Raw genomic sequence first — 26,421 nt, forward strand, 5'->3', positions numbered from 1 at the left:
CAGGAGCAGACATGCCTCAGTCATAAAAAAAGAAAAAAAATATGTTATTTAAACATCTTAAATGCCATATTATGTAGATCTCTGAAGGGTTTGAAGATGACCTGTCTATCTAAAATGTATCTCTGATTGATCTTGACAACACACCTAATATATTTGATTGTAATGTCTAACCACTAACTTTCATTTCTTTATATTTCAATATTTGGTAATAATGACAAGAATTAGCAAATTGCATTATATTGTTAAATGAACTGTATAGGTACAATACCTTGAACAAGATTAGAAATATACATACAGTATTTTCTAACAGCATCAATCTCAAATTTGTATCAATATACATAATTTGTATACAATATACAAAACTCCAATCCAATGTAAAATATTTAAAACTAGTAGTTGCCTTTTAAAAGTAGATTCAATAATCTACCTTTTTATCTATATCATATCTATATCCTCTCTTTTTAATTTTCAGAGTAGATTCAATACAAATGCCATCAGTATCTATTCATAACGATATAGTAAATGCTTGTGTTAGACCTATCTCTGCTTAGATAGAAGATATGCTATTCTTCTACTATTGTAGTTTGTTCATTTATCTGCTCAAAGTGAAATCTATTACTATGCACATAATGTTAGAATGTCTTACTTTTAATTTCAGTGTGTTGTGAATCCTTTACTTGCAACAATCAGTGTTATAACTGCATTTGTGTGACTATTTGATTAAAGTATATCTTCCCAAATTCTGTGAATGTAAATAGAAATAATGATCATATATATGTATTCACCAATGTGTTTTAGAGGTAAGGCAGAGTATGTTCAATGATGATCATTCAGCCATGTTCTTGTATTAATGAATAAATAAATAATATGGTATATAATATAATGAATAAAAACTGAGTAAAAGTAGACATTAATGCAATCTATGTACATTACAGAAACACTTATAAACTATTATGCCTTTCTAATTAAATTAGAGGCATATAGTGGACATAATGATATTTGAAAATCTTTTAGGATTATATGAATAAATTTATCACAGTTTTCACTAATTTTAGTTAATTAATAAAGTGCTATTTAGCAAGTAGACTGAGCATATATTATATAGTCTCAAACTCTGTGCCACAGATTTTAAAGCAGAATTCTTCAGTGCAACAGGATTTTTTGTTTCTTTTTTTATTGAAAATGGATTCTTCTTTCATATAATACCTCCTGACCACAGTTTCTTCTCCTTCCACTTGTCCCAGCTCCCCCATCTTCTCTCTCCCCTAGACCCACTACCCCTCTATTTCCCTTCAAAAAAGATCAGGTTTCCAAGAGACAACAACCAAGTTGGACAAAAGAAGGACAATAAGACAAGCCAAAGTCCTCATGTCAAGGCTAGACAAGACAACTGAATAGGAGGAAATAATCCCAAGAGTAGGCAAGGAAGTCAGAGACATGCCCACTCACATTGGTAGGATTCCCATAAAAACACCAAGCTAAAAGCCATAACATATTTACAACAGTAATTTTTAATCACCAATTTTTTTCTGATCATATCCTAATTACAGTGTTTCATAGCCATAAAAAACTAAGGACATCCACAGTGAACCACGTTCTGATTTCAATGTATGATAATGGCTCTTCACGTGCCTATGTAGGATTGCATGCTGTCTTTGTTTTGATGTTAAAAACACTATTCTATCTTAACTGTTGGCATCCTGAGGTTTTTGAGCAGAATTAAGAGCCAAACACTCAAGGGTGTCTCACTGATTAGTCCAATGCTTCAGTTACTCATATTGGAAAGTTACTCAACACAGAAAATACTTTTTCCCAGTCACTCTTGACTTAGGGACTACATCACCCTTTGGTGACCACTCTGTAAGAGGGGTTGGGAGTGGGTGATTTATGAGTAATATGAAATGTACTCTCAGCAATTTAACAAAGTGTGGACCCTGATTCAAAATACAAAAATAGCAAACCAGACACAGCACAACAAATGTCACAGCATAGAATCTGAGAATGTTGGTTTGACCATAAAGGACTTCATATAATGGAAAACAGTCTATGTTGGAAGAGGGTTATAGAATTTGTAGCTCATATTATAAGTATGTTTTGACAATTTTATAAAATCTATTTATATAACCTATTGTTTTAATTTAATTGAATATGAAGTAATTGTACACATGAGTTTCATTCTGTTTCCAGGAACACTTTGATATTATTCATACACATACAAATACACATATATAATATATAGATAAAATGAATCCATACATCTGTATGATAAGGCAAAGGACAAAATGATAACTTTGGGTTCATACATGGCATTGAAAGTGAGCTCAACAAAGGAAAATACATGAATTAGTTGCATCAAACACTTATTATGCACACAATCACCTATCACTATTATACTTGCATAGTATTTTTTCACATTTTTATGAATAAGGAAATTAAAGTTCAAAGTTAATAAATAACTTGCAAAAATCAGATGGTAATTAACTGTAAAATGAATTATTTATCATGTATTTATCTTGATTAGAATAACATTTCTTTATAGACAGAAACTAATTTTATTATATTTTACTCATTTATTGGGTGTGTGTATGTTTGTTTAGGTGTCAGTTCACATTGCACAGCATGCATGTGAAAGTCAGGGGACAGATTGGGAGTCCTGGCTGACTAGTTTCACAACACTGGTACAGAGGTTCAAGCTCAGGTTGTTACACTTGGCAGCAAGTGCCTTTACCTGCTGAGCCACTCTCCAGCTGGACACTGTGTATCTTAGCACTATGGTCATATAAGGAGTCCTTGCCTTGTCCCCTCATAAACATTCATTTACAGATGGCATGTAGATGTAAATAGTTTTATTAAGGATCTATTTTCCAGGTAAGAAATCGATATGTAAAAAAAAAAGTGATATGTAAAACGGTAAGTATTCAAGTGACAACTTTGTGTGACCTGTGTCAAACAATCCCACAAGCTGACCGCGTAGAGAGAAGAGGTATAAACTTGACCAGTCACTTCCACCTCATAGAGATAAGGAGTAACTTTTTGCCCCATTATATTAGACTCTGTCTCATCTCACTTGCAACACTAATGAAGCTGGCTAGTGCAATCACCTGGTAGGAATAAGGACAAAATGAAGAAGGAGCAAATGGATCACAGAACCTAGATAGACTGTTTCTCTCCAAAGAAGAAAGAAGAGGATGAGAGTGTTGTCGAATGTCTTGGTCCATAGTATGATAGTCAGACTCAGAAGGAGCAAGAGATTTAGGGTTTATAAAAGCATAACAAAAACTAGATAAGAGAAGTGAAAAAATAGTTATAAATCTACACCAAAGGTAAAATAAACACAATAGACATTTCTTAGGAAATAATGTGTAGAAGGAAGGGATATAGAAGCTCTAATGATGCCTTGATTGGTCAGTAGATAGAGTACTTTACTTTCCTAAGTCAGTAACTAGAAACTGGTCACTGATACTGTTTCAAATGCACAGATATCAATACTAAAGTAAAAGAGAACTAACCAGTGGAAATTATCTATTCAATAAAACAAAATAAATCTTCAATACATAGCTGTATAGTAACAGAGGCCTATGACTTAACTAACAAAAAATGCAAAAAATATATTTAAAGCATTTCCCCAAGGCACATAAAGAATAGAGAAAGCTAGTTTTAAAACACCTCAAGAAAATCACGAAGATCATAGGAATACCAACAAAGACACAGAAACTGTCAGAAAAGAAACATATGCAAACTCAGAAGGTAAAGAACAAAATAAGTGAACTAAAGAGAGATTGAGAAGCATCCTGAAGCACATTAGGTCAGGCAGGTTTAGCTAATTTTAAGAAATGAAATTTGACCGGGCGGTGGTGGCGCATGCCTTTAATCCCAGCACTTGGGAGACAGAACCAGGTGGATCTCTGTGAGTTCGAGGCCAGCCTGGACTACCAAGTGAGTTCCAGGAAAGGCGCAAAGCTACACAGAGAAACTCTGTCTCAGAAAAAAAAATGAAATTTGAAATTATTGACTAAAACTAAAAAGCATAAAGGGGCAAAGAGCCTTTTGAAAGAAATAGTAGCAGAAACTTCCAAAGTGTGAAAAAGAAAATGGAGACGAGAGTCATGAAGCTAAATAGATCACAATAGGATGAAGCCTGTTGAATCCATAGTGATAAACGCTACAACCGAAATTTTATTGGGTGAAGCTGGGTAGGACTAGTATTACCAAGATTTTAAAGACAAATCAAAAGAAAAGAAATTTGTGTTGTGCAAGAGAGCTTCCACAAAATGAGCAGAAAAATCCACTGAAAAAAATCTCGCGGTTAAAGTGGGAGAAACACCACAGTCAGTATCAAAGGAAAAAGAATAACTGTCAAATAAAAATGCACATGGATAAAAATGTCATTCAAAGATAAAAGACCCATAGAAAGAAATATTTTCTCAAACAAATCTTCAGGAGTATATCTTTATTAAACTGACTTATCATAAATATTAAAGGGATGGATTCTAGTTGAAATGAAAGGATGCACAATAACAATATAATGGCATATCAAATATAAAAGTCATTCTTAAAGATAAATAAATGAGCAAACACAGATGAATACAGTATTGCAATGCTGGCTAGTAAGTCATTTTTATTGTAATTTAAAAGCAAAATACTATTTAATGATATAAATTACAGCTTAATAAAATAAAGTTAAAATAGTTATAACTGCAATTTTATATTAATGGATCCACAAGATATGAAGGGAAAAGTAACAATAAAACATATATAATAAAATTTTACTCATAAGTGAATCTAAATCTATATGCACCCAGCATCAACATCAAAACATCAAACACACACATACACACAAATTACTGGAACTAAAGCAGAAGACTGAAGTGCAAAAATAAGAGACTTCCAAAGTACATTTCAGTAGCTAAAATAAAATTATAATGTAACAGTTATATTTCTCAGAACATTTCAAAAAATTCCATACCAATATTTCAAACAGATATTTCCATGTCTATGTGTGTTAGAGCAGTGTATGTAGCAGCTAAGAGACTGAAATAATCTAAACCTCCATCAACAGATCCGTGGTTCTAGAACTATGCTATAGGCACAGAAAAAAATATTGATTGGTTTGTAGAATTGCTTCATTTTGAAAAAGTGGATGAATGGTGAAAACATCATAGCAATTAGAAACTGGATCCACATAAAAAAGGTTTACAGTTGTATGAGAATTTTGAAATAGTGGAGCTGGGAAGCAGAAGAATGACTGACAGTTGTCCTGGCTGGTGGAAAGGAAGATGGGATTACAGTTGATAATTCTGTAGTGTTATTTCTTTTTTGTAAAAAATTATGCTTATCATTAATAATATTGTATGTGTTCATTTATAATTTATTAACATAATATTGTCTCATGTTATATATTCTAACTACATTTTATGTAGTGCTTTATGTTAATAAAATTAAATGTATTGATTAAAACCTCCATCAACAGCTCAATTGTGATTTCGTTATTTGAGCAGGTGAGCCTAGAAGGAAAACCAGTTAGTCCCAGAGTGCTGAGTATTGTTTCCATTTTATTCAACCTATGGGCCTCGTTTCATTTATGCTGCAGTGGTTATAAAAGCAATGTGGAGGGGCTACAGAGATCATTCAGTGCTAGAAGTGTTTGTCAGGATAATCTGAAAAACTGAGTTCAGATCCACAGAACTCACATCAAGCTGGATTCTACACTGTGTCTGTAATCTCAGAAACTAATGAGATGGGGGGAAAAGACAGGGTCATTTCCAGATGCTCCTGGGCAACATGGCCTGGTGTATGCAAGCTGCATGCAGCCTTGAACAGAAAGAAGAAAGCCCCGTCTCAAGAATGAGGGATTTGAGGGGAGCTCTGACACTTGATCTCCTTTGAATTCTGTACAGTCCTTAAAGTTAACAAAAATAAAGGACTGTGAGAAACAAAGAATCACTCTGTCATTGTTTTTACTAGTGTTTGAAAGCAGTGATGCTGCTGTCTAACTTCTCAACAGGTCTGTGAGAATTATAATGGCCTGATTTCTGACCTGTAGAGGTGCGATATCTATTATGAAATATATATTTATGCTTATAATTATATATATATATGTATATATATACATATATATATATATATATATATATATATATATATATATATAATACTGCATTGTTAGGTTATTTTCTACACTAGTATCTTAAATATTTCCTGTGAAGATTTCACTAAATATTAAGTTAATCAGCCTTTTACATGCATAAAATAGCTGGCATAGGCATATTAAGCAAAAGTTGATTAAATTACTTAGAGAGATTTTCTTGTCAATATGGAGATAGGTCTTTTCCAAAGCACCATAGTCTTATACTACTGCACACTTTATTATCATAATAGTTGATTGATTTGCTGCAGTTGAGCTTCTTATGTGGCTGGCCCAGATTAATTGCATGTGTTCAAAAAATGTAAAGGATACATGATGTATAACACATATTGTTTACAATGAGAATATTATGGTGTCCAGGGCAATGTCTCTGTTGTCAAGATCAAAGCCCAAATTCATCAGTGTTTGCTTCTTTGGAGCACTTACTATTTAAAACCTATATCAGAGATGGAATAACATAAAATTTCATGTGACATAAGAAAATAAATATAGTAATATAGTGAAACATCATTATGTGACTGATTTATATAAACCAAGGAACTCCCAGATATTACTAAGGTAGGTGTTTACAAAGTTTGACACAAAATAAATGGGGGTACATGGTAGACAGAGACAGCTAACTTGTCCAAGATTATAGAGTGTGTGACCCAGACAGAGACCAAGGGCTCTTTTTTACCAATTAAAGGTGATTGTGGATTACCAAAGAAATCCGTAAGACATCTAAATGCTGGTAGCAAAAATAACAGGGTGAGATCAGAGAGTCTGACAGGACAGTGATGCCAACTTCATTTCTACTGAGGGATATGAAATCATAAAGAGTAATGTGACTCAGAGGACGTGCAACAAATGTCAAAGGAAAAAACTTACTAACGTAAGTTTTACAGACATAGACAAAGAACTTAAATATAATTTTAATATTTATAATTTTAATGGATGATTAAAAATTCCCTTTTTAAGCATCAATTCCTTCTCTCACAATATACTTCTAATAAGCACTACCTTGTTGGCTAGCCCTGGAAAAAGAATAATGTTCTTAGCCCACTGGTACAGTAATTGGAAAACAAATCCCAATTTGGTTGTGCCTAGTTCCATTTCTGATAGCAATTGATTTATCGGAAACAATGTAGGTATATAACAGTTTAGAAACTTCACATTTCATTGATCACTTTCCAAATGTTCAAGTTATAATATATCACTATAATAAATATTTCCATATTAAAAGAAGTACTGACAGTACAAAGACATATGACCATACTATAAAATATGAATAAAATGTAGCTTTTCTGTAATTTTTTAGTATTCACTGACAGCTTGAGTGGATTTAAAATCACTATGGAAATATACTCATTTGTCTATGAGAGTGTTCCTAGAAAGAATTAACTGAAGTAAGATGACCCAACCTGAATGGGGACAATCACAATCATTTCATAAGGTGAGATTTTGGTTGAATAAAAACAAGACAGTGAGTACAGTATCAGTCTCTTTCTCTCTCTCTCTCTCTCTCTCTCTCTCTCTCTCTCTCTCTCTCTCTCTCTCTGTGTGTGTGTGTGTGTGTGTGTGTGTGTCTGTGTCTGTCTGTCTGTCTGTCTGTCTTCTCTGCTTCCTGATATCAGGCGCAATGTGATGAGTTACCTTAAGCTCCATTAAGGCCATTCCTTCTTTGCCATGATATACTATATCTGTAAGCTCTAAGCCACAATAAGCTCTTACTCTACTAAGTTGCTTTGGTCAAGTGTTTGCTCACATAATAAGAAAAGTAAGAGATACATAAACTTAGGACACTTCTGTTTGAGTGCTTAGCAATCAGGGAGTAACACTACTTGAAAAGATTAGAAGGATTAAGTGATGTGAACTTTTTGGAGAAACCGTATAACTAGTGGTGGGCTTTGAAGTTGGAAAAGCACATGACAAGCCAAGAGCTTCTCTCTCTTGCTCTTCAGATCGGAGTATAGTTCTCAGCTACTTCTCTAGTACCATGTCAGCCTAAGTACCACCGTGTTCCCTGCCATAATGAAAAGGACTAAACCTCTGAACTTTAACCAAGACCACAATTAAATGCTTTCCTTTATAAGAGTTGCCTTGGTCATGGTGTCTCTTCATGGTAATAGAACAGCGACTAAGACATCTTATTAGGCCATTCTGGTGGGAATTTAGAATACTAGAATGTTAAGAAAAATGTAGATATTGGAGGTCCAGCTCATGAGATTTCAGAAGCAAGTGAAGCACTCAGGAAACTTTACATTCTGCCAAAGAATCTAGTTACATTTTCATCCTAACCTGTGAACCTGATTTAAAAGGAGGGAGCCTAAATCATGAATACCAGACTGTCTATTGAGGAGTTTTATGCTCAGAAACAGCTGCCTGTGAAAACCTTTCCTCAGGTACACAGAGGCCAATGTAGCTATATGTCTAATGGGCAAGATGACATCTTGAACTGGCAGCAGAATTTGGTGGTGTCATATACATGGTACTAGTTTTGCAGGCATGAAAAATACAAGAGTGAGGGGATCATGGAAATTTACATGAAAGTTTAAGAAAGCCACAGTAGATGGTTCTACTAGCATGTTTACAGAGGCTTTAAACTGAGGAAGGAAGACACCCCCATCCCTTGAAATGTGAGCATCACCACTGCATGAACTTGGGTTTCAGACTGAATAAAAAAGGGAAAGCATATAAATAGCAGACATTCAGCTCACTTTGTTTCCTGAGTGTTCACACAATGTGACCACAAACCCAGTGTCCCTGCCACCATGTCTTCCCTACCATGGTAAGGTAGCTCCTAAAGTCAAAAATAGAATATTCTATCAAGCTACTGAATTAGGTATTGATCCACAGCAGCATAGTAACTAGCAGACTCTGTTTTAATATAGAATGCAGTGATACAATCTGATGTGGTCCAGGCCTTTCAACCATGCCTTAGATAGTGACATCATGGTTAAAAATGTAATAATACTGGACTTAGTATCTGAACAGAAGGAGACTACATGAAACCATGTAGAAAGTAAAAAATCAAATGCCAATTTTATACATTTATAGCTATATGCTTAATAAGTATAGCAATATCAAAAGGTATCAAAGATGAAATTCAATTAGAGATTTCTATTTATTTATAGTTAATAATGAGATATTAAAGGCATTAGTTATAAAAGAAAAGAGAATTGCCTTTATATACCTAGTTTTCTGGTTTTAGCATCTGAAAGTACACAAAGAAAAAAAAGTAATTTTTAAATCAATGTCATTAAGTGTAATTCATGAAGACAGCAGCATAAATATATGCTTTACTTACTTTACTTTACTTTAGCATTATGGCACAGGGCTTATGTTGGATACTGAGAATGAATGTAAATGAAATTTCTTTTCCCCCAATTTGAGTATGACTGTATTGAAATTAAGAAAAATTAATAAAATTAATATTTTAACTAGAAACTAACCTAGGCTATGCAATATTGAGGTGCTTTCTTTTAAAAAAATCACTAAAAAGACAGGTATGGAACTAGTATTGCAACTATGTCCAAATATCATGTTATCTGTCCTCTCATTTACAATTTCTACTGGCTCCTCTTGATATGCAAGAAAACTTCCAATGTTATGATAATTAAATTTTAATATGTATATATTTGGTATATACATATATAAAAATGTTCTTATGTGTCTGTACCAAATACACATACATACACACACACACACACACACACACACACACACACACACACACATATATATATATGGTTCCCTGTTTCTCTATAAACCAATCTGTCTTTTTCAAATTTGACGCAGTAACAATGAAAGGGATGGAAGCATTTTCTAGGTGCTAAACTATTCATGAGTAAAACCAATAACTTTCAATTTTTCCATCAAAATCTTGACAGATGTGGTCAAAAGTCAATATGCAGTGCTTTTCTGAACATGAAGCATCAAATTAAACATGAGCCCCCATCTACAGGGATGGAATATTAACATGTTCCTGAGACCTGCAAATGTGACCCATTGCTGGAACTGGCCTTACTGTGTAATGCAGGTCATACATTATAGATGCGTAGCTTAAGCAGAGTTTGCAGAGTTCTCATTTTGGGAGTTTTCTGTGATGGATCTACTGGTCATAGTTTTTCATTTCTTGTCTGAACTTTCAGCTTAAGTAATATTTTCTGTGGATAATTTCTAATTCTCATCTTTCTGAGAAATTAGGTCACTAATCCTTTTTAATGTTAACTATTTTTTTTTAGCTGCAAAATTACTGATTACACAAAACTCATGTGTAAAGCTCTGCAAAGGAATCATTTTCATGAGCCCACTGGCTCTGTTCACCATTTTCTTTAAGACAGAAATAATGTGTATATATTGTAGAATGAGAAATGGGCTTGGCTGATAGCAAAGCTCTTGGTTGTGGTGAGGACTGGGGTTTGATGTCAGCTATGGAGCCAAAGCTGTAAGTCAGAATTTTTTTATTAATCCTCATAGGAGGAATAATATCAGCTATATTACTTAAGATTCATAGGCTTTGATATGCATCGTACAATATCTGAAAAACATTTCCCTATGCAAAACTCCATTAAAATTAATGATGCAAGGAAGCAGACTCATAACATTATGCACTCCTATTCTCACAAAGAGCAATGGCAATTGTGATCATGTTCACCGGCCAGCTTCAAGGGTATAACTTAAGACACTGTGCCTGTGGGGAACTATTCAGAGTAGTTCTTTGTAGCACACCTGATACTGAAATTTTCCTTGTGTACATTGTTTCCTATCCATGACAATAAATATCCTCCCTTTAACATGACACATATAGGGTTTCAAAGTAATCTACAAACTCATTAAATAAATTAAAAAGAGTGTTTCAACATGTTAAGGAACACTTGACCCTTACTCGGGTACTTGGCAGAGTTGTAAATCTGAAATAGGTCACAAGAAAGGATTGAAACTTAAGAGCAGTGCAAGTAGATCATATTGAGCTATGACTGTTTCTATCATTAGAACCCAAAGAACTAAGTTTGGAATCCCAGCAGCTAAAATTTGTACTGGGGAAAAGGAGAGGAATTAACTGATGCTCATATGAATAGGTTGGAAATGGTCCTCTTTTTCCTTATCTTCTTATCTTCTTTATTGTGTTTGCCTGTTTATTTTGAAATGGTTTCTTACATAAAACTCAGGCTGGTCTCATGCTTGTCATGTCACTGTTTCAGCCCTCTGAGTATTGAGATGATAGACATGTGCTAACACATTTGACATCTGGAGGTTGTGATGTGGAACTGTGTTGTAGCTAGAGTTTTCCTGCCTGGCCCACAGTCAGGACAAATCTCTCTCACTTGCCAGTCCCACAGCCTCTCAGACCTGACCAAGTAAACACAGAGACTTATATTGGTTACAAACTTTATGGCCGTGGCAGGCTTCTTGCTAACTGTTCTTACAACTTAAATTAATCCATTTTCATTAATCTATACTTTGCCACATGGCTCGTGGCTTACCGGCATCTTCACATGCTGTTTGTCATTGTGGCAGCTGGCAGTGTCTCTCTGACTCAGCCTTCCACTTCCCAGCTTTATTCTCCTCCTTGTCCTGCCAATACTTCCTGCCTAGCCACTGGCCAATCAGTGATTTATTTACTGACCAATCAGCAACACATTTGCCATACAGAACATCCCACAGCACTTCCCCCCCTTTTTTTTTTCAAAAAGGAAGGTTTTAACCTTAACAAAGTAAAATTACATATAATTTGGTAATTTGGGCGTAGCTTCTCTTACTACTTCCTGCTGGAGGGGGGCGCTGTATCTTATGGGGACACAAAGAAAATTTTAGAATTATGGAATAGTCCATGCAGGTGTATCGTCTGAGCCAGTTGCCTTCAAATCGTTCTGGATGTTGGATCATCTGGGCCATGGTGTCATTGGAGACCTTTCAGGTGGTCTTGGATGGTCAAACCTGATGTATCTTAATCTGGAACAAATCCATAGCCTCTGGCTTTCTGTGGAAACAAAAGAGACTCTTTTCCAAAGCAACATATCCTTATATCCAAATTTTGAAGTCAAGGTATCTTTAAAATATATATATTGGTTTAACTCAACAGCTTTTACAATCAAATGTTTTTCTGCAGTTAAAAATCCCAAAGACAACACAATCCAGATTCTCTGTGTAATATTCATCTTTACATGGCTTATATTTTTTATATTAATTTTACTGTTTCTTTAAAGACTTTATTTTTTAAAACTATGTATTTGTTTATATAACTGTATAATCACCTTTTTTGTCTCTTTCAAGCCTACGTATTTTTTACACACATTGTAAACTATTACACCTGAATCTGTCTTATTGTGAATCTATTGCTTTAAACTGCAGCAGCTGTGGCTGCTGGCTCCGCCCACCTCAGCTTCCCAACATGGCAACATGGCAGTGGTACATTTTCTACCAGCTCTGGGAGCTATCGTGGGTCTATGCTTTTATCCAAGCAGCATGTCGCCCAGAAACCTCTTTTTTTGTTTTGTACTAGCAAAGTCTAAATCCACCATGCAGCTTAATGTGCCACTTGCAGAGGCCTCATTCCCGCCATACGGCGGCAGGTAGAGCTCGCACGCTAGGAACCCACAAGTAGCTCAAACCGGCAGCTGCTGCTCATTTGAGAGAGACAATTAGGAACTGTTTTTAGCTCTGTTTTAGAATCTTTTCTCAGATTTTAGGTGGAAACTCTTGCCACCACGTTGGGCGCCATTTCTAGCTAGAGTTTTCCTGCCTGGCCCACAGTCAGGACAAATCTCTCTCACCTGCTAGTCCCACAGCCACTCAAACCCGACCAAGTAAACACAGAGACTTATATTGGTTACAAACTGTATGGCCGTGGCAGGCTTCTTACTAACTGTTCTTACAGCTTAAATTAATCCATTTCTATTAATCTATACCTTGCCACATGGCTCGTGGCTTACTGGCATCTTCACATGCTGTTTGTCATTGTGGCAGCTGGCAGTGTCTCTCTGACTCAGCCTTCCACTTCCCAGCTTTATTCTCCTCCTTGTCCGGCCTATACTTCTTGCCTAGCCACTGGCCAATCAGTGATTTATTTACTGACCAATCAGCAACACATTTGCCATACATAACATCCCACAGCACTGTGTCATCTGTAAGCATATAGTAGAAAAGTGTTTCTCTGGAAAGATCTTTAAGATTCATCTTGCTCAGGCTTGATGCAGGGGTAAGGGCCTTGCACCTGCCTCAACTGAATGTATCAGGCTTTTCTAACTCCCCATGGGAGACCTTGCCTTTTCAGAAGAGCAGATGTGAGGTGAGTTGGGAGGGAAAGCTTGGGGAGAGCAGGAGAAGGGATGAGAGGGGGATCTGTGGTTGGTATGTAAAATGAATAAAAAAAATTTAATAAAGAAAAAATATAAAAAAGATTTTCCTCTAGAATAAAGTTGAAGAATGAATGGTTAGTAAAATCACATCATCTGACCATGTTACTCTAAAACTCCAAGAAGATAATGCTCCATCCTATTACAAGGACACCTGATCAACAATCTTCACAGCTTTATTCATAATAGCTCAAAATTGGCAGCAATCTAGATAAACCTCAACCAAAGGTGGGATAAAGAAGGTGTGGTACATTTACACAATGAAGTTATCACCCAGCTGTTAAAAACAAATCATGAAATTTGTAGGCAAATGGATGGAACTTGAAAAAAATCATCCTGAGTGAGTTACACTGACCCAGAAAGACAAACTTTTAAGTTGTATTAGCTGTGAAGTAAAAGATAATCACACTAAGGTCCCCTTACACAGAGAGACTTGTAGTGGTAGCCATTCCAGCTTTGATCTGGAAGTTCCAACCCCCACTGAGGCTTCGGTAACTATCACACCTATAAGGCGGGGCCAAGAGAGGACCCTGAAGACCCGAGTCCAGATGCACTACCTTTCTTGGTTCCTGGACACTGGACGCTGGATGTAGACCCAGCCGAGTTCGCCAGAGAACACTGCTGGACTGCGCTACGTCTTTCCCAGACCCTGCAACCTACCTATCCCTTCATTTGTAAGTTACGCCACTAAATAAACCTTTTTAACTACATGGAGTGGCCCTAATAATTTCACCAATACAGACTAAGTAACAAGGTGGGCCTAAGGTGGGGGACACAAGGATATTCCTGGTAAGGGGAAATAAAACAGATTTCTAGGGCAGACTGGACATGGGTGGGGCTGGGAATAGGATGGATCAAGTGTGAGTGTAGGGTACTGGGAGAAATAACTGGAATTAGGTGCTGTTCCATTTTGAGGTCTAGCTGGAAATCTAGTGGAACGGACACTCCATGGCATCTATGAGAGCAACCCTAGCTAACTGAACTCCTAGTAATAAGGGACACGGAGCTTGAACCAGAGGGCTTCTGTAACCAGGCAAGATCTCAAGTGGAGAGATTTGGACATCAATCCAGCCACAAAACCTTCAACCCAGAGAGTTTGTCCTGCCTGCAGAGTGTTCTGTGACCAAAGGGCTTCATCCAGCAACTGATAGGAGCAGATGTGAAGTCTAATACCCAAACATTAGGTGGAACTCAGGGAGTCCTTAGGATGAGGGGAAGGAAGGATAGAAGCAACCAGAAGAGTCAGAGACACCAAGAGAACATGGCCCACAGAATCAGTAGATTGGGGCTCATGAGAAATTGCAGAGGTCAGGGAGCCTGTAAAGGCCTGACCTAAGTCCTCCGCATATATGTTATGGCTGAGTAGCTTGGTGTTCTTGTGGGATTCCTAACAGTGAGAACAAGGATGGTCTCTGACTCATTTGCCTACTTATGGGACCCTTTTTCTCCTACTGGGTGGCCTTATCTAGCCTTGATGTGATGGTAAGTACCTGGTCTGACTGTAGCATGGTATGTGTTCTTTGGTTGATGTTCCTGGAATATTTGCTCTTTTCTGAGGGAACACCAGGGTGGGGGTGAGGGTTGGATCTGGTGAAGCTCGAAGCTCAGGATAGAGGCGAGAGACTGTGAGGAGGGGGAGGGTAAACTGCAGTTGGGATGTAATGTATGAGAGAATGAAGAAGTCATTTCTATCCCATTCTACTGACCAAGTTTTCTTAAACAAGTTCAAATAAGGATCATGCACATGCATTTATAACTTACTATATGCCAGCTCATTTGTTAGTCAATAAACAAAACAATAAATCAGAATTTCCCAAAATCATTTAGTATTACCTGCAATAACTGCACTCCCAGAGATATTCCAAACCTTCTATTATTCTTTATAGATTTCAAGCAAATATAAACGATAAATAAGAAAATAACCCAGATGAATGACTAATAATCAATTTTATTTTTATCTGTTACCATAAATAAAGTGAAAATAATTAACCTGTTATAATCCACTTGACAAATATCATTAGCATATGTACTAGCATGGGCCATGCAGCACTAGGATATAATAGTGACATAAAACTGATAGTATAGTTTCCTATAAATGTTACAGATATTAGTGCCCTTTGTGAACTAAATATTTCAGACATGAATATTCTTTCCTTCTTTGATCTGCTGCTTTTTAAAAATATATTCACCCAAAACAATTTCATCTCATTTTCCTAGTGAATAATTAATCTCTATGGAACTAATTTAGCATATACTATATAGTCTAATCACTTTACAAAATGATGTTTTTCACCCTTTTTCCATATTCTTATTAATTTTGTAGTAAGATAAAAACATGCTTATCAAGGAGTCCAGAATTCACCTCTAGTATTAGAATCAGGATAAAATTTCTCTCCTTCCTTTCCTATGTAGCAAAGTCTCAGTCAGGATAGCTCAGAGCCTTTCTCTAGTTTTCCATATGAAAATAGAAAAGAGAAAAGTGATAAAAAAAAAAAGGGACTAATGGGAATGTGTAAATCAGGAAGTGCCAGAGACTGTGATCATGTTTAACTCCTTGGTTAACACATTTTTTTGGTACTATGGCAATTGCTTTTAGAATTAATACAGCATCATATGGAAAAGAAAAAAATTAGGATAGCTAAAACAATAGTGAACAGTAAAAAAATTACTGAAGTCTCACCATTCCCAAACTCAAATTGTACTACAGAGCTATAGTAATTAAAATATCAGAACACTTGCACAAAACTGACATTGATCAATGCATTTGAATTGAAGAGTCAGATATAAATTCTCCACACCTATGAGCTCATGATTTTTGATAAACAATCCAGAAATACATATGAGAAAAAACAGCATATTCAACAAATGGTGCTTGTCAAATTGGACAGCTGTTTATTTAAAAAAAAAATCTAACAAGATCCCTGTTTATCACCTTGTATAAAATTCAGCTCCATCAAAGACCTCAATGTAAAACCAGATACACTGAAACTAATAGAACAGAATGTGGGTAATAGAACTGAACTCATTGGCCTAGGAGAAGACTTTCTGAACAGAGTACCATTAGCAAAAGTGCTAAAACCAACAATTAATAAATGGGATCCCTGAAACTGAGAAACTTCTTCAAGTCAAAGGATACCATCATTCACACAAAGTGACAACCTACAGATTGGGGAAAACACCATCTATACATCCAACAAAAGCTAATATCAAGAATAATTAACCAAATTTTAAAATGGGGCAAAGATCTTAAACAGAGAATTCTCAAAAGAGAAAACTCAGTCAGTACAGTCAGTAGTGAAACACTTAAAGAAATGTTCAACATCTGTAGTCATCATTGAAATGAAAGTCAAAATTCCCTGAAATTCATCATATATATATATATATATATATATATATATATATATATATAATGTATATAAGAATGGCTAAGATCAGTAAAACAAGTGACAGCTAATGCTATCAGATATATATTGTATGGGGAACACTCACCCATTGCTGGTAGAACCACAAATATGTACAGCAACTATGGAAATAATTGTGTTGATTCCTCAGGAAGATAAGAATAGATTTCCCTAAAGATTCAGCTTTACTACTCTTGGGCATATATCCAATGGATGCTTCATACTACCATAGAGATACTTGATCAATCATTACATGAAATTCACAGGTAATTGAATGGAACTAGAAAAAAAATATGCTGACCGAGTTAACCCAGACCCAGTAGAAGAATAGGGTGTATCTTCCCTTATATGGGGATATTGGCTGTTATGACCATGATCAGCAAAATGTAATCTGCAGAACCAGAGTTTAGAAATAGATTAAGGGACCTGAAAGGATAGATATATTTGTCTAGGAAAGTACAATAGATCGTCGTGGATGAATGTGAGTGGGGCTGGAACCAGACTAGCAAATGGAGAGGTGAGGCACAAAGGGGTTGAGAGTGGAATACAAGAGAGACAGCTGAAATTAAAGATCATGTGAGAGATAGTGTGTATAACGAACACAGTAGACGCTTCCTAAAACAAATACACAGACGGCTATTTCCAAAACTATAGATTGCTCTTCACAATGTTACATGATGGCCCTATTACTAAAGACAACACCTCCACAGCTCACTGAACATGAACAAGTTGATCTGGTGCCTACATAGAGCCTCCAACGCCATGTGCTAGCATCTTTGGTAGAAGAAGATGCTATGAATGATACCAAAAGATAAACATGAAGACCAAGCCATCCACAAAACCTTTGATCTACAATAGTGTCCTTCCTGCAAGATATGCTAGTGTAGGTGGCACAAGGCCTGTGGGAATAACCAACAAATATCCGATTTGATTTAAGGTCCACTCCATGAGATGGACACTGCAGACACTGCTTGGGTGACAAAGAGCCTGAGACTAGTCAGCCCATAGACCTTGGGTAAAATCAAATATAACTTTTCCACTAAAATGATATAGTAATAGAATGACTCCAAATGACATTCTGCTCATAGATCACTGCCTTTCTCATCCATTATCAGAGAAGTTTCCTCCTGCAGTAAATGGGAGCAAATACAAGGACCCACAGATAGACAGTACGCAGAGAATGAAAGAACTTGGGACATCAGTCCAAAACAGGAGGCCTCCATCAAATCCTTCCATTCATGTCTCAGGAACCCTGTGGAAGAGGAGGCTATAAAAAGGTTAAGAGCCAGAGGGTATTAGGAAACCAAGGGAAAATGGCCCTTTAAACCACATGATTGACACACCTATGAACTCACAGAGACTGGGGCAGCATGTACAGGACTTGCAGGACTGCATCAGATGGGTTCCTAGAGCTGAAAGAAGTAGACATATGCCCTCAAACCTAACCCAGAAGGTAGCTATAATTTTTAACCACTTGCAAATGAAAGTTTAGCTTCTCCAAGGGGTCTTGCCTGGAAAACAAACTATTCTTAAGAGTAAGCTGCATACCCAGTAGTAGATTGCCAACAGAAAATGAATTCAGTGGCATCCTTAGAGGTTTCTTCTCTCATAATGCCATTTCAGGGCATATTTTTATCATTTTATTTTTAATTTTTATTTTATTTGTATAATTAAAAAATATTTTACCCTGTGGGTCCTTTAGATATATATTTTGACTTCCAGCTTAGGGGTTCTTGAGTATGCAAAGAAGTTGATCTTTGTGTCTATATCTGTTTCTTGTGCGTTTTGGGGGGTAGGGGTGGGGCTCTTTTCACAAATTTTTGTCCTATTCTGATGTTTTAGTTTCTCTTTTACTATACTATATTATATTATCTTATTACTATCCCTTAGAAACCTTTTTTTGTTTTTATTAAGAGACAGAAGGCGGTAGAACTGGATGGGAGAGCATGTGGTGGGAACTGGGAGGAGTAGAGAAAGGGAAAATTGTAATCAGGATACATTATGTGAGAAAAATGTCTATTATCAAAAATAAAAACTTTCTTTAAAAAAAATCACATCTCCTGGTAAATTGGCCATGCATTGAAAGGCTACAGTTCCAAGAATATGTGAACAGCACAATTGGACTCCGTAGGTGATAAAAATTAAAACCCAAAGTTTCATGGTTAGGAAAGTGGGGGCATCTGGAAATAGTTAGCGGAGGGCATGAGTATGATCAGAAAATATTGTGTAAAACTCTCAAGGGACTAATTAATTACAAAAGAGAAACATAACCACAGGTGCATGAACATGCTTGTGCACACACACACACACACACACACACACACACACACACACACACACACACACAAATAAGTACATGTAAAGCTGATAAAGTGTGAATAAAAATGTATATTGTTAGTGGGAACTATTGGGGTCCAGCCCCTCGATAGTCCCCTCCCAGGGTCCAGTAAGAATCTACAGCCAGCAGATAATTTAATCTTTGATGATAGGAAATGAATCTACATACATGAAACTTCTTAGTCCACACTTTATTATTCTAAGTCAGTTCTCTCTCTACACAGCTTCTATTCTGCTGTCATGCCTAGATCCTTTCTTACCTGATTTCTCTCTACATTTATCTGCTGTCCCTTCTAAGTTCTAACTTAATTCTCTCATTTTACTTCTGTCCCATCTAGGTTCTCATCCATCTAGTTCCTTCCCATCTTAGCTCCTCTCCCATCTCCTTTCTCATCTTGCTCTTCCCCATCTGGCTCTTCCTCATCTTCCATCTTGTTCCTCTAGTCCTCTCTTTTAGCCCTTCAATCTAGTTCCTCTCCAGTTCTTACCCATCTATTTCTTCTGTTCTCTTTTCTCTTCTTCATCTCATCAAATTCTCTCTCTCAAAATTCTCCTCCGAGTCTCCTTATACTCTTCAGCCCCCTCATCTCTCAGGTATTCAGTTATAAAATCAAGCAATAGCAATCCTCTGGCCAAGCAAGGTCACCATGCTTGAATTCTTACAGGGTCATAAAGGCAGATAAGAGTTTTCCTCAGGGAGTGACCATCAGGCTTTCTTTTACAACCCTAAAAAGGAGTGGTAAAGGAGGAGGTTAACTGAGAGCTAATGATCAGTTAGTATATCAAGAAAAGGGGATTTATGTGCTCAATATACATTCCTAGAAGTGGTTAGGTAAGCAGTTAGGATTCTATAATGTTAGTAAGGCTGTATAAGAAAGGAGGGTCTCATTTAAAATTGCACAAGAAATAAAGCTATCTGACTGACCTAGGAGACAGGCGTTGTTTCTGTAAATTTAGTTCAGGAGACTGTATAGCCTTGGATGCTTGATAGGTATTTTAGATAAATACACTGTTAGGAGTTCTTGGAAGCACACATAGCATTATAAGAAAATCATTGTAGGAACCAGCTAATATATATATATGTATACAAAAGCTAAAATTTCACCAAGACTTCTTAAGCCATGGCTTGACCTTCGGAAAAGTCCTTGACCTTTCCAAGCATTAGCTTTTGTGACAATAGCTGGATTCTATTATATTTTCCTGCGACTTGCAGCATATTGTGTTAACATCTGTGTTATATTACAAATTATGTCCACTTGGGAAAGGGTACCAGAAACTCCTTAGATTTCTCACCTCTTTCTGTGACTCAGTAATTATTTCTGAGGAAAAAGTCAAAGCAATATAAGAAACATAAGGTATTAAACAAACAAAATATAAAATAAATGCTCCTGTTGATAATTTGTCCATTTAACCCATTTTCGTATTGACTACAATGTCCAGATTGGGGATAAATTAGTTTACTCTATGTCTGGATACTCATGCTTCAATTTTGAAATTCCGCAATGCAGTTGACATTGTGTAGACTTCATTTATTCAGGTCACAGTCAGTTAATATCTGTTCAGCTAATAGTAATGCCATTGAATAAAATTCTAGGGGTAAAACTATGCAATTTAATGATCTGAATGAGTTTTCCCCAAATATTCAGTTCTACATCAAGGTCAATTGCTATAGAAAATATATGAGCGTTTTCACACCTAATTCAGCTCTACTATGCAAAACACATATGGGAAAACCATCCAACGGAAAATATCCCATGCTTGCCCCCATTAAAAATGGATCACTACATTGGAAGATGTGAGTCCCTTCTCAGAACTCTGAGGATAAAGAGAGCTTAATTAATGGCACAAGAGGTGTGGAAATATTGCTGTGTGATGGGAAACACATGGAATTTTCAACGGTGCAACTGAAGCTTTGGCAGAGGTTTGCCATGTGCCCTGCCAGCAATCCCTTCTTCTGTTCGTGCAGATTCTGCCAGCTGGAAAGCACAGGCTGTGCTGTCTTTCCCCCAAGCAGTGGAAGTGGCTCCTCTGTGAGACACCCATACGAGTTCACACGAGTCAACCTTGCCTGCCTTCCAAGAAATCCATAATCCAGTGCATTGAAAGTGCTTAAAAGCAACACCCACGATGGTAGCAACAGGAATTGGTTATTAATTTATCTAAGCGTCTTTAACTTCTGTTTTGCTCACCAGGAAAACAGACCTACTCACCAGCGTTGTAGAAGACTTTTGTAATCTAAGCATTTTACTACTGGGTGGGTAATTTTTAATCAATAGTTTTCTCCAAATATATTAATTTTCTTTCAGGTTTTGATTGCCATTGTTTTGTGTCTTTCTTAAGATACTTTCTTGAGTATTCTTTGTAGTACAATATTTCCAGGAAACTTCTAATATGTTAACTTTGTTAATTCCTTTGTTTTATGTTATTACCTTATAATAATTTAGATTTACAGAAAAAAAAGCAGAAGAAGTTTAGAGGCAACATCTATAATTCCAAGTTCTTGCCTGGTCAATATCTAGTAGTAACAAAATCCATTTGTCCCAGTGAATTAGCACAGTTACATTCTTACTAAATAAAGCTCACTCCTTCTCCTTAGTCTCTTAATTTTTATCCACACCTGTTTTTTTTGTTTTTGTTTTTGTTTTTGTTTTTGTCCCAAGTCTGGTTCAGAATATTGCATAAGATTTAGCCAGAAAGTCTTCTTAGTCTGATTTTGGCATTGACAGTTTCTTATATTTTCCTTGGATTGGGGGCCACCTTGGTTGGCACTGGTTAGGCATTTTGTAGACAAACAATCCCTCGAGTGGAAGAATATGATGGCCCTCTTACAAGTAGGTAGCAGTTAGATTATAGGGGGAAAAGCATAATGATAAAGAACACCTATTGCATGTCATGTCTAGAACACACATCATCAACCTGAGTATGCATCGCCCATAACTTTGTTCACCTGGCTAAGGAAATATTTGTTGGCTTTTTCACAAAACACTTACATTTTTCCCTCCCTTCTCATACTCATTGTATGACTTTTCTTGGGGAAATGGGAGCACACTTCGATCAACTCCAGAGATGGTGTGAGAACACAAAGACAATGACATCTATGCCTTGTTTGACAAGACATTAAGTTCTAGCAACAAGATCACTGAATCACTGAAAAGTTCATGGTTTACCTCATGGTAGCTCTGCCCCTGACCAACCTGCTCAATTTACAAGCAGTTTAGTGCTCAAAAAACATTAAAAGGAGGCCTTGGGAGGCTTGTGACTTTCTAAGCTTGCTGAATTTAAAAGTACTGTTAGCTTCATGCATCACATGAGGTTCCCACTCTCTCCAAGAGTGAGCATGACAGTGGGAAGGATATCTTTATTAGACAACATGCAGCTATACAGAAGCAATTCAACCTGTATTATCCACATGCAAAAAGAATGAGTATACTGTTTCTTTTAAGGAGAGACTACATTAATTGCTTGAAATTATTTTACTTGAAGAATTTTCTTATGTATATGTTCATGTATTTCATCTCTTATATCAATATGCATGTGGAGATATTTATTTTATACATGGTTATTATTTTATATTTTCACATTTCATAATATATATTTGATGCTCTATATGATTGGGTTCATCTACATTTGATTGAGCTCTACTCCAATTTAAGTCAATTTATTTTGTTGCTTAAATTGCATGAGCTCAGACAATGGGGAGGTCTTTTAACTGATTCTTCTGTTTCTTTAAGACAATGACAACATATCTGCTGTTTTTTAGTAGTTTTTCCTTCCTAGTATTACGAGATGCTCCAGGATCATTTGTAAATCCCTGTAACATGTCTGGAATCTGTATTTTAAAAGAAGTTTTAACTTTTTATGCAAAAATCAACAGTAACAAACAACACTCTGGTACTAAATGAACTTGTTAATACATGAAACAGACGAAAATTGCCACATTTATGTGTACATACATGTGTAACCTACCTTTGTATACTTGTGTGAATCTGTATTTACTTAAAGTGGAGTACACTGTGATGTCTTCAATTGCAATTCATTGCAAGGATGATAATAAACTCCACAATTTGTGTATTTGCCACCATTCACTCAACAGTGAGAAACTTGGCATTAATGATCCCATACCCATTTACCTACTGTTCAGCTTTAATATGTGAGCATTTTTACTTCATTTTTATTAACCCATACACTTTACCAACTAAATTACAATTCAAATGAATGCATTCTCAGTTTCACTGCCCCTTTAGACGTATAGATTACATTCATTCAAAAAATACGTAAGTATCTTTTCAAGCAGTCCCTTCTGCGAGATTGAGGAAGCTAAGATGTTTCTAATTCAGTCATATCTTCTGTGAAATTCAACATTTTTACATTGCAGTCCTCTGACCTCTCATGTCATATACATGATATATCAATGATCACTGTTTTGTCCTTAAGCTTTGTAGGTTTTTATAAGGCGCTGTGGAATGTTAATATCATTACAATATAACACAGAATAATTATCCCATACAAACAATCATCTTTGTATTACCAATTTAAAGCCTTCCTCACCCTTGGCAACAAGTGATATGTTTTATGCTCTAATACCTCATTTGTTCTTATATATAAGTGGATTCTTACAGCATGAAGTTAAATTGACTGTTCTCAAAAACGTAACATGAAATTCCAATTTACCTATGCCTTTGTGTGACTCATTACCTTTTATCACTGAATGTTATCTTACTTTATGGATACACCAAAAGTTATTAATTCATCAACTTATTGAAAGATACCTTGTTGTTTACCATTTTAGGCAGTTAGAGAAAAGCTGCAAAAATATTCACATAAAAGCTTTGTGAATACATATTTTTCCAAATATGGTGAACACAGATCTATGTATAACTATGAGATTGAAAAGACACTATATTTAAAGAAACTTCTGAACTATCTCAAAGATATTATGCCATGTTATAACTTCATCATCAATACATAAATATGCCTATGTTTCATCTGCCATTCAAAATCTCATGAAGGTCTATTGTGGTAGCTCAATATCATTTTCCAATTATTTCCATGATATGTTCTCTAATATATTTGCACATGCCTCTATCTTTTACTTTCTTTAGACGCCTGCTAATGTTTATATTTTTTTTAAAATTAGGTGATTCTTTTTTTTCAGCTGAGTTTTAGAAGTTTGTAAAATTCTATTTGAGCTCTGTTTGTTTGTTTTTCTGGAACAGACTCTCACTGTGTAGTCATGACTGGCCTGGAACTCTCTATGTGTATTAGACTGGCCTTGAACTTGCATACTTCTCGTTTTTGGCTCTTTAATTTAAATGTAGATATTAAAACCCTTCTTGGTATCTCTTAAAATTGTATCACATCTAGATTTTCTCTCTTTTTTTTATTTTTTTCTTTATTAAGAAATTTTCTACTCACTCCACATACTATCCACAGATCCCCCTCCTCCCACCCCCAGCGCTCTTTCCCAAGCTACCCCGCATCCCCACATCCCCCATTTGATGTTTCCTATGGGGAGTCAGTAGAGCCCAGCACACTGAGCCTAGGCAGGTCCAAGCCCCTTTCCACTGCACCAAGTGCTAAGACATTATCTTCTCTTAACTTTGGTGCTTAGACATACTTGTCGAAATGAAATGTAACAGGTTGTGTTCAGTTACTATAACTGGGTACATGGACCTTTAGTATTTTTGAATCTATCCAACTAAAGAGTAGAATGCATATGCCATTTTGTGGAAGGGCTGAGGCCTCATATTCCTCTAAAGATGTTTGCATGTTCTTGACATTCGTTTTATCTAGACTTTCTTTGGCCTACAAAGAATATGGACCTCTTATAGTTATTTCATTTTAATATGTTTTTAGTATAGTAAGCTCCTACTGGTGTAATTATAAGGTGCTGAACTTGGGGCACATTGTAGAAATATCCAATTAAATCTCTATTTTTTATGTACATGTGTATTATGAGCATGGCCATATAAAGAATTTATGCAACTGAAGACCATCATTTCTTGGATTATCATCTCTGGCTACAGCATTTACAATCTATTTTGTTGATATATTTATACTTTACTATTTTTACTTTTTTCATTTTAGGGCACACAAAGAAGGAAGCAGAAAGTGGGAATGGAAAAAGTGGATTTTAGCTACCTTGGATAATGCTACAGCAAAGTACTCTTTCATCTACCACCCAGAGTAGACATTTTAAATGATGAGAGATTTTTCATAAGAATTCAGGATAAGTTTCCACTCCTCACATTGCCAATACAGCAAAATCATGAAATCCTTTGTGAATCTTAGCTATGGGGAGCTGATATGTTCCTGCAATGGCAGATTTCAAAACAGCAGAACTCCTAATTTCAGTAGCTTCTTGTTTTCAAGATAATCCTCAGTCACACTACTACAATTTGTAAGCATTACAGAGTAAGCGTACTTATGGATTTATGGCTCTGAAAATTTCTTCCAAAGAGTTGTGAATCCAAACTGTTTCTCTGGATCTACCCATTTCTCCAGATTTGGGCTTTGCAGTTTGCCCTGAAAATTTTAAACAGTGATGAGTGCAAAATAAGCAGTTGGTTTTCAATTTGTTGATCATTTTCTGGCTGTGAGTTCAGGAGGGACAACTTCCAAATCCTTCACAGTTTGAAGCTGAACTCTCTCTTATCCTCATTTTAACTAATGTTAAACAAGTGCTAGCACATGGTTTTCCCTTACATATGTTATATCTAAACTAGTAATTTTATTTATATTGACTTACCAAGTATAGCTTAAATTTACATCTACATTACTTTCTCACTATGGGCTCTAATTTTATATCAGCTGTCTATCTAAAGGATATACATATATATATTATATATGTATATGTATATATACTTGTTCATATAAGTATATATATACATATTTATTGATTTGTATATATCATATGCACATATATTTGTATATTTATTTATTTGTATATATGTGTAAAAATAAAACATATATGTATACATATGAAATCCTGGAGATACTGATTACTTCTAATAATATAATCTAGGTCCCCATTTCTACCTGTTCTTAAAAGATGATTATTTTCATCTTTATTCTTTGTGTTAAACAGAACAGACACACACACACTCACAATTTATGTTATGAGCCTGTATAATATTTACACTGGTCTCATTCATAATACTCTCTGTAGTTGGAGAGCTTCTCTCCAGCTCCCGCCAAGCCC

The sequence above is a fragment of the Peromyscus californicus genome, unplaced genomic scaffold, assembly GCF_007827085.1.
Source record: "Peromyscus californicus insignis strain IS unplaced genomic scaffold, ASM782708v3 Scaffold_8__1_contigs__length_139910024, whole genome shotgun sequence".
NCBI lineage: Eukaryota > Metazoa > Chordata > Mammalia > Rodentia > Cricetidae > Peromyscus > Peromyscus californicus.